Genomic DNA, 8,392 nt, shown 5'->3' with positions numbered 1-8,392 from the left:
CTCATCTTTTTGCATCCGCACTTCATCAAGTTGATTCCGCTTTTGCATTTCCAATTGCATGCTTTTAAGCATCTCCATCACCTCATTTCCACCCGAAGATCCCCTTTGATCTTGACCCGTTTGGTATTGTTTTTGATACCCTTGGTTATTTCCGCCCCGGTACCCACCTTGGTTATTATAAGATGGCCGTGAACCAAAATTACCTTGGCTACCTTGAAAATTTGGGTTCGCTTGATTTGACGGGTTCCCATATCTAAAGTTCGGGTGATTCCTCAACCCGGGGTGGTAGGTATTAGAATTCATGTTGTTGTAGTTCCTACCACCTCCTCCTTGGCCTTGACCTTGGACTGCGTGAACTTCCTCATATTGCCCTTCCAACATTCCTTGGCAATTTTCAGCCGCGTGACCTATTTCATTACACAAAGCACACACATCATAAATTTGATTAGTAGTTTGAACATTACCTTCATCTATGGCATGCACTTGTGGTCGGTTAGTTGTCGGTCGGGCTCTCCTCGAAGCTTGGGCTTTCCTTTTTGATGTAGTTGCCATACTCTCCAAAAACTCCCAATCTTCATTCTCATAATTCGTTCCAAATGTCCCTCCGGTGATAGACATTAAATCCCGTGCATCTTCGGCACTTAACCCCTCATGAAAAGCGTTCATTAACTCCCATAACTCAATCCCATGATGAGGGCAGTTTTTAATCATCATGTTAAAACGCTCAAACGCCTCATGGAACATCTCACCGTGTTGTTGTTGAAAGCTTCTCAACCCCTTCCGCGCATCATTAGTCTTTTGGGCGGTATAGAATTCATCCAAAAAGGTTTGTTGCATCTCCCCCCATGTATAAATTGATGCTGAAGGTAATGTATAGAACCATTTCTTAGCTTTCTCTTCCAACGAAAATTGAAACAACACTAATTTGATGTCGTCAGCTGAAAACCCTTGACTCCCAAGAGTATTGCATATAGAGTCATAAGCCTCCAAATGGAAATAAGGTTCTTCATTTGCCAACCCCTTATATTTTGGTAAACTTTGTAGCGAGTTGGTTCTTACTTCGAATGTGCGCCCTTGGTCATTATGAGGAATGACTACCGGTGAAGGGTTTTGTGTAATTACCGGCCGAAAATGTGCTTCAATGCCCCTCACATTTTCTCTAAGATGTCTTCGTGGCACACCATACCTACCTCTCGGAATAATCAGCCCATTCGGTCTTGGTACTTGCCCTTGTGGTGCGATCGGTTGTTGAAACTGTTGTGGTCGCATCGGTGGGCGCTGAGGCGGTCTTTGAAATGGTTGTTGGTGTACATGTTGTGGCCGGACCTGTTGCAATGGAATCGGTTGTGGCATTGGTGGCCCTTGTGGTCTTGGCCGAATATGTTGTGGTATAAGTTGTTGATGTTGCATTCCACCAACACTCGCCATCCCTTGAGATTGATTCTGAACATACCCAAAATCCCCTTGATCACCATAATCTCCATAACCATACCCATCATCTTCATACCCCTCAAAGTCTTCAAATCCCTCATCATAATCACCCCCTTGCATTCCCGAGGTTTGCCCAAATGGAATGTTTGAATACTGAAAACCCGATTGTTGTGGTCTAAAGGATGGGGTAGTATGCACAATAGTTGAATTGGGTGCAATTGTGAAGGTAGATGATGATTGACCCGTAGTTGGGGGAAAGAAATGAGATAATGGTGGGATTGTGGTGGATGGATCGTAAGTGATGGTAGGCTCATTTTGAGTGGTGATTGGTTGAGTGGAATTGGTTGGTGTAAATCCAGCGGTGGTATTAGGTAATGTAGTGTTTGGTGATGGTTGGGTGGAGGTAGGTATAAAGGATGAGGTTGTTTGACTGGTTGTAGGTGGTATCTGAGAATCAGCCATGATGTTTCTCGGTGTAATGGGTGAAGTAGGTGAACCAATAATTTTGTTTTCTCGCACTAAAACTCGGTTTTGTCGTAGCGTTCTTTCAATTTCCGGATCAAACGATAGCGGTGATGACCTGTGAGAGCCTCTAGTATGCATACACCTCAAGTACCTGCACACTAAACACAACCAGCGTAAACCCGAAAATAACAAACAAAACTATGAAATTAACACACGTTGCGCACTACTCCCCGGCAACGGCGCCAAAATTTGACGTGATGTCGTGGGTCACGCAAATTTAATCCCTAAACAACTGTAGTTAGTGGTAGTAGGGTATCGAACTCAGGGAGTATGTGGAAAATGTGTTGATTGTGTAGCTTTGTATTTATACTAAAATTAAACTAAATTGCAGAAAATTAAAATTCAAGATTGTGGATTGTTGTTTTGGAAAACTAGATTAAGAACTAATTCAAATCAAAGTTGGTTGTAAACAATTAGGAGAGAACAATGATCACCCTAGGTTTCAGTTTCTTTAAACAATTGTGTGCAATTTCACTAGAAAGAGTTACATAGACATAACTCGTGTATGTGTGATTGAAGTGATAAAAGGGAACAAAGTACTCGGATTAGATAATGCGAGGTTGTTTCCCGATGACCTATTAACCAATAACCAACCCTAACCCTTCCCGTGATATCTCGGTTGCCAACGGCACCAAGAACGTACGATCAAGACTAGAAATTGTGATATAGATTAACGCACTACAAACAATCAAACATACACCATGACATTCAAGCAACGCAAAATATCATTCTAGAAATGCAGAAATTAACACACAAAAGTCTTAGAAACATTCACCTAGGATGATCACCGAAGAGTTTAGCCGGACATGGCTCGGTGAATCATCATCAACATCAATCTAATGTTCATACGAATTAAAAAAACAAACCGAATGTTTAGAAATGTTCACAAAGCAAGCAAGTACTCCAAAATCGCCCCCAAAGTGCTCAAGAACCGTCAATGATGAGAATATTACCAAAAGACACCCAAAAAACGAGTATATTGTGGCAGTTACACATTTCACGTTCAGGCACCACCGTAAATTACGGCTCCACCGTAATTTACGGTGGCCATCAGATTGTTACGGTGAGTCAAGCCTGGTTTACGGTGCAAAAATCAACAAAAATCATGTCTACCGTAAATTACGGTAGGACCGTAATTTACGGTACTCAGCAGTCTTGTCTCCTTTGTTTTGTCTTGTCTTCTTCTCTCGACCCGTTTTCCACCAAAACATTCATGAACTGCCTTTTATCCATCTCTTATCTTCTAATTCGCACCTGAAACATAAGCATCGTAGTTATCTAATCCAAGATAATTACACGGCTAAATGGAGGATTATTTCATGTTTTAACATACTTAAGGGTTGTCCAAAGGACCACCCGTCAATGTCTAGTAGCCGCAGACAGTCTATCTCTCGATTTTATGTGTTTCGATTCTGAGAACCGCAACCGCGTACTCTGATGACTCGTTGATTTTTATGTGCCTATGTGTGCTTTCTCTGTTTTGTGATTATATTTTGGGATGTTATTCGATTCTACTATCATTTCAATCGACACACACGACTTGTACCGTTATTCTATCCCTAATCGATCCCCAGTTGCTGCAATCTAGACTATATTACGATATGATATGCTATACAACTAAGCTAGGATATACTATACTGAGCTACACGATATGCCATACGCAATCGCTATACGAACGACATGCGAGCTTTGAAGGATAGGTTTCTGTTTTCTGAATGCCTCTGTGATTAAATGGTTACGTGCTTTCGTGGTTATGTGCCTCTGTGTTTATGTGCTTCTGTGCTTACGTGCATCTGTGGTTTTGTGCATATGTGTTTACGTGCTTATGTGTTTCGACGTGATTCTAAGCTTTAGATAGAGGTAGACGTGTGAGGTGAGATTCGATTACGTTTTGTTGAGTCCTGTGACGATGTCTGTTGCAGACCATGTCGTCGTCTGGATCCCGTCAACGTCTGACCCGCCAAGAAAAGAGAGACCGACGTCTCGCTGCTATCATCTCCAAAACCGTGGCGAAAGCTGTGAGTGAGGTGTATGAAAACGCTAGCAAGTCGTCAGAAGAATCCCGAACTAAGAACTCTAATGATTCCAGAAAAGCTGCTTTCAGCTTCAAGCAGTTCAAGGCATGCGGACCAAAAGAGTTCACTGGCGAAGATGGTCCAACAGCCATGTTTCACTGGTTTGACTCGGTCGAAGTCACTCTGCGCCAGAGCGGATGTCCTAAGCATCTCCGTACTCTCAATGCTACAGGTGTCTTCCAGTCCCGTGCTCTAGACTGGTGGACGGCCGAACGAAACAAGCGCGGAAATGATGCAGCTTACGGGCTATCATGGAAGGAGTTGAAAGCGATCATGATCGAAGAATTCTGCCCTCCTCATGAACGCCAAAAGCTGGAGGACGAGTTCTGGGAAATCAAGCAGAAGGATGGAGACAACGCTGCTCTCACTGCTCGCTTCAAGCAGCTTAGTATCATCTGTCCTGATCAAGTCAAGACCTCCGATCAAGCCATCAAGAAGTATATCCGAGCCCTACCCGACTGTGTAGCTGACTTTGTTCACGCCGCCAAGCCAGCAACGATCGAAGAAACCTACCTACTCGCCGCTGAGATCAACGATAAGCGAGTCAAGTCTGGTTTCTGGGATAAGCAAACTAAGTCTCTGCATCAAGCCACTGCAACGCCCACCGACACATCTGCTCAATCCTCCAAGTCATCGAGAAGGAAAAAGAAGCACAACAACAACAACAACAACTCCAGCAACAAGAGCTGTGCTGCCGCAACCACCGCTGCTCCCCTACAATCTGTACCAGCTCAACAGCAGCAACACCAGCGTTCAGCTCCAGTGATCAATGCACCGCCAGCAAAGCGTGCATACACAGGCCCTCACCCACTCTGCCCGACATGTTCGTATCATCATTCAGTGGGTCTAGCTTGTCGTTTTTGCGCTCACTGCAACCTCTACGGTCATTTCACTGCGAACTGCCGTTATGGTCCTCGTCAAACCCCAGCTCAAGCTACTGTCAACCAAGCCCTACTCCCTGCTCCTCAAGGCTAACCAGCAGCTCCAGCACCAGCAGTCAATGCTCGAGTCTGCTTTGCATGTGGTGACCCTAACCACTTTGCCAACCGATGCCCGAACAGGGTAGTCAAGCAAGAGCCCCAGCAGCAGCAACAACAACAGCAGCCTCAGCAGCAGCAGCAAGCAGCCCATGCCCGAACTTTCAACCTCAACACCCGTCAGGCTCAGGCGGATAACAACGTGGTTAATGGTACGTTCCTTGTGAATGGTATTTATGCATCATGTTTGTTTGATACTGGAGCCGATAACTGCTTTGTCATTTGAATTCGAGAAGCTCCTTAGTCGTAAGCGCTCTTATCTATCCTCGTCATTCGAAGTCGAAGTTGCTACAGGGAGAACCATTGCCGTTAACTCAGTACTCCGTGATTGTACTCTCGAACTCAACAATCACATCTTTCCGATCGACCTTATTCCGATGCAACTTGGAAGTTTTGATGTCATAATAGGCATGGACTTTCTTCGTGAAAACCATGCTGAAGTCGTGTGCTTTGAAAAGATGATCCGATTCTCGCTTGCAAATGGTGATCTCCTATGTGTTTACGGTGAAACAACGTCGAAAGGTCTCAAGCTTATGTCGTGTATTCAAGCCAGCAAGTACCTCCGCAAGGAATACCGAGCCTTTTTGGCCAACATCGTAGTAGCGGAGAAGGGAAAGAAAAAGAAAGTTGAAGTCAAATATGTTCCAGTGGTTCGTGAATTTCCTCAGGTGTTCCCTGATGATCTTTCCGGACTACCACCAAGTCGTGATATCGACTTTCGTATCGATCTCATTCCTGGAGCTAACCCCGTTGCCAAAGCCCCTCATCGACTAGCTCCATCCGAAATGCGGGAACTCTCGAACCAACTCCAGGAATTACTCGAAAAAGGCTTTATTCGCCCAAGCACCTCTCCTTGGGGCGCGCCAGTCCTTTTCGTCAAAAAGAAGGACGGGTCGTTCCAGATGTGCATCGACTATCGGGAATTGAATAAGCTAACCATCAAAAACCGATACCCTTTACCCCGAATTGATGATCTGTTTGATCAGCTACAAGGTGCAGCATGCTTCTCTAAGATCGATCTACGCTCAGGATACCATCAGTTGCGGATTCAAGAGGAAGACATTCCTAAAACTGCTTTTCGAACCCGTTATGGCCATTACGAATTTGTTGTTATGCCCTTTGGTCTAACCAACGCACCCGCGGTCTTTATGGACCTCATGAATCGCGTGTGTAAGCCGTATCTTGACCGTTTTGTCATCGTGTTCATCGACGATGTCTTGATTTATTCCAAAACGAAAGCCGAACACGCGCAACATCTACGTTTGGTTCTCGAGTTACTCCAGGGGAACCAACTCTATGCCAAATTTTCCAAGTGCGAATTCTGGTTGGAGGAGGTTCAGTTTCTGGGTCACATAGCGAATAGTCAGGGTATCCATGTCAATCCTGCGAAGATTGAAGCTGTCAAAAGTTGGATTACGCCTAAGAACCCGTCAGAAGTTCGTTCTTTTCTCGGACTAGCGGGCTATTATCGACGATTCATCAAAGGATTCTCCAAGATCGCTGTGCCGCTTACCGCTCTTACCCATAAGGACAAGCCTTTTGTGTGGGGAAACGCACAAGAGATTGCTTTTCAAACCCTCAAACATATGCTGTGCAACGCACCGATTCTTACACTGCCAGACGGAAGCGACAACTTCATTGTCTACTGTGATGCTTCTAACCTCGGTCTCGACTGTGTTCTTATGCAGCGAGACAAGGTTATTGCCTACGCATCTCGTCAGCTCAAGATCCACGAGAAGAACTATACAACCCATGACCTCGAGCTAGGCGCGGTTGTCTTTGCATTGAAGATTTGGCGACACTACCTGTATGGCACAAAGTGTACAATCTACACTGATCACAGGAGTTTACAACACATCTTTAATCAGAGAAAGCTTAATATGCGTCAACGCCGATGGGTAGAACTTCTCAATGATTACGACTGTGAGATTCGTTATCACCCAGGCAAGGCGAATGTGGTTGCTGACGCTCTCAGCAGAAAGAGTTACGTACTCAGTACCCGAAACATCCAAGCCCAGCACAACCTCGAAACCCTCATCCGAGAAGCCCAACATGCTTGCTTTAACGAGCGTACATTGAAGAGAGAAAGGATCTATCACGATGGAGCTCAGTTAGTAAGCAAACCAGATGGGATATTCTATTATCTGGACCGAATTTGGATCCCTAAGCGAATCGATTTGCGAAAGATTATCATGAACGAAGCCCACAAATCCCGGTATTCTATTCATCCCGGTGCAGATAAGTTGTACCAGGACCTTCGTTATAAGTACTGGTGGCCGGGTATGAAAAGGGATATCGCTCTGTACGTTGGAAGCTGTTTAACTTGTGCAAGAGTCAAGGCTGAACATCAAAGACCTTCTGGCTTATTCGAACAACCGCCGATACCTATATGGAAGTGGGAGAGTATAGCTATGGATTTCATAACGAAGCTCCCGCCCACGCCATCAGGTCACGACAGTATTTGGGTCATAGTTGATCGTCTAAGGAAATCAGCCCACTTTTGCCGATACGAGAAGACTACAAGGTGGAACGACTAGCCCAAATCTACACCGACGAGATCATTCGTAATCATGGTACGCCTCGCGACATCATTTCAGATCGCGACGCTCGGTTTACTTCGCGATTGTGGGAAACATTTCAAGCGGCCCTTGGTACATCGCTTAATCTGAGTACTGCATTCCACCCTCAAACCGACGGACAGGCTGAAAGAACGATCCGTACTCTTGAAGACATGCTCCGAGCGTGTGTTATAGATTTTGGTGGCAGTTGGAACAAACACCTGCCATTGGTGGAATTCTCGTACAATAACAGCTATCATGCCAGCATCCAAATGGCACCTTTCGAGGCCTTGTATGGTAGAAGATGTCGATCGCCTATTGTGTGGCACGAGATCGGTCACTCGTAACTAACCGTTCCCGAGATTCTACAAGAAACGACTGACAAAATCCACCAGATAAGAGACAACTTGGTAAAAGCTCGGAACAGACAGAAAAGTTACGCCGATAAAAGACGCAAGCCCCTTGAATTTGAAGTTGGTGACTACGTACTCCTAAAGGCATCACCTTGGAAGGGTGTAGTCCGATTCGACAAGAAAGGGAAACTCGCGCCTCGATATGTTGGACCTTATAGGATTCTGGAAAGAATCGGAAAAGTCGCCTACAGACTCGAATTACCGGGGGAACTCAGTAACGTCCACCCGACCTTCCACGTCTCTAACCTTCGAAAATGCCTTGCTGATCATGATCTAATCGTACCACTCGACGATCTTCAGGTCAACGAAACGTTACACTTCATGGAAAAGCCTGTCGAAATCATGGATCGCCA

The 8,392-nt window shown here is 45.2% G+C and overlaps 1 non-coding gene across 1 annotated transcript; it reads left to right on the top strand.

Moving 5' to 3' along the window:
* The first annotated feature begins 682 nt into the window (after positions 1 to 682).
* On the top strand, positions 683 to 788 carry LOC118480031. Its single transcript, XR_004861672.1, has one exon. It is a non-coding gene; the product is annotated as a small nucleolar RNA R71 (small nucleolar RNA).
* Positions 789 to 8,392: the final 7,604 nt, after the last annotated feature.

The sequence above is a fragment of the Helianthus annuus genome, chromosome 6 (genome assembly GCF_002127325.2).
Source record: "Helianthus annuus cultivar XRQ/B chromosome 6, HanXRQr2.0-SUNRISE, whole genome shotgun sequence".
NCBI classification, from domain to species: domain Eukaryota; kingdom Viridiplantae; phylum Streptophyta; class Magnoliopsida; order Asterales; family Asteraceae; genus Helianthus; species Helianthus annuus.
This window is presented reverse-complemented; position numbering and strand designations above follow the sequence as displayed.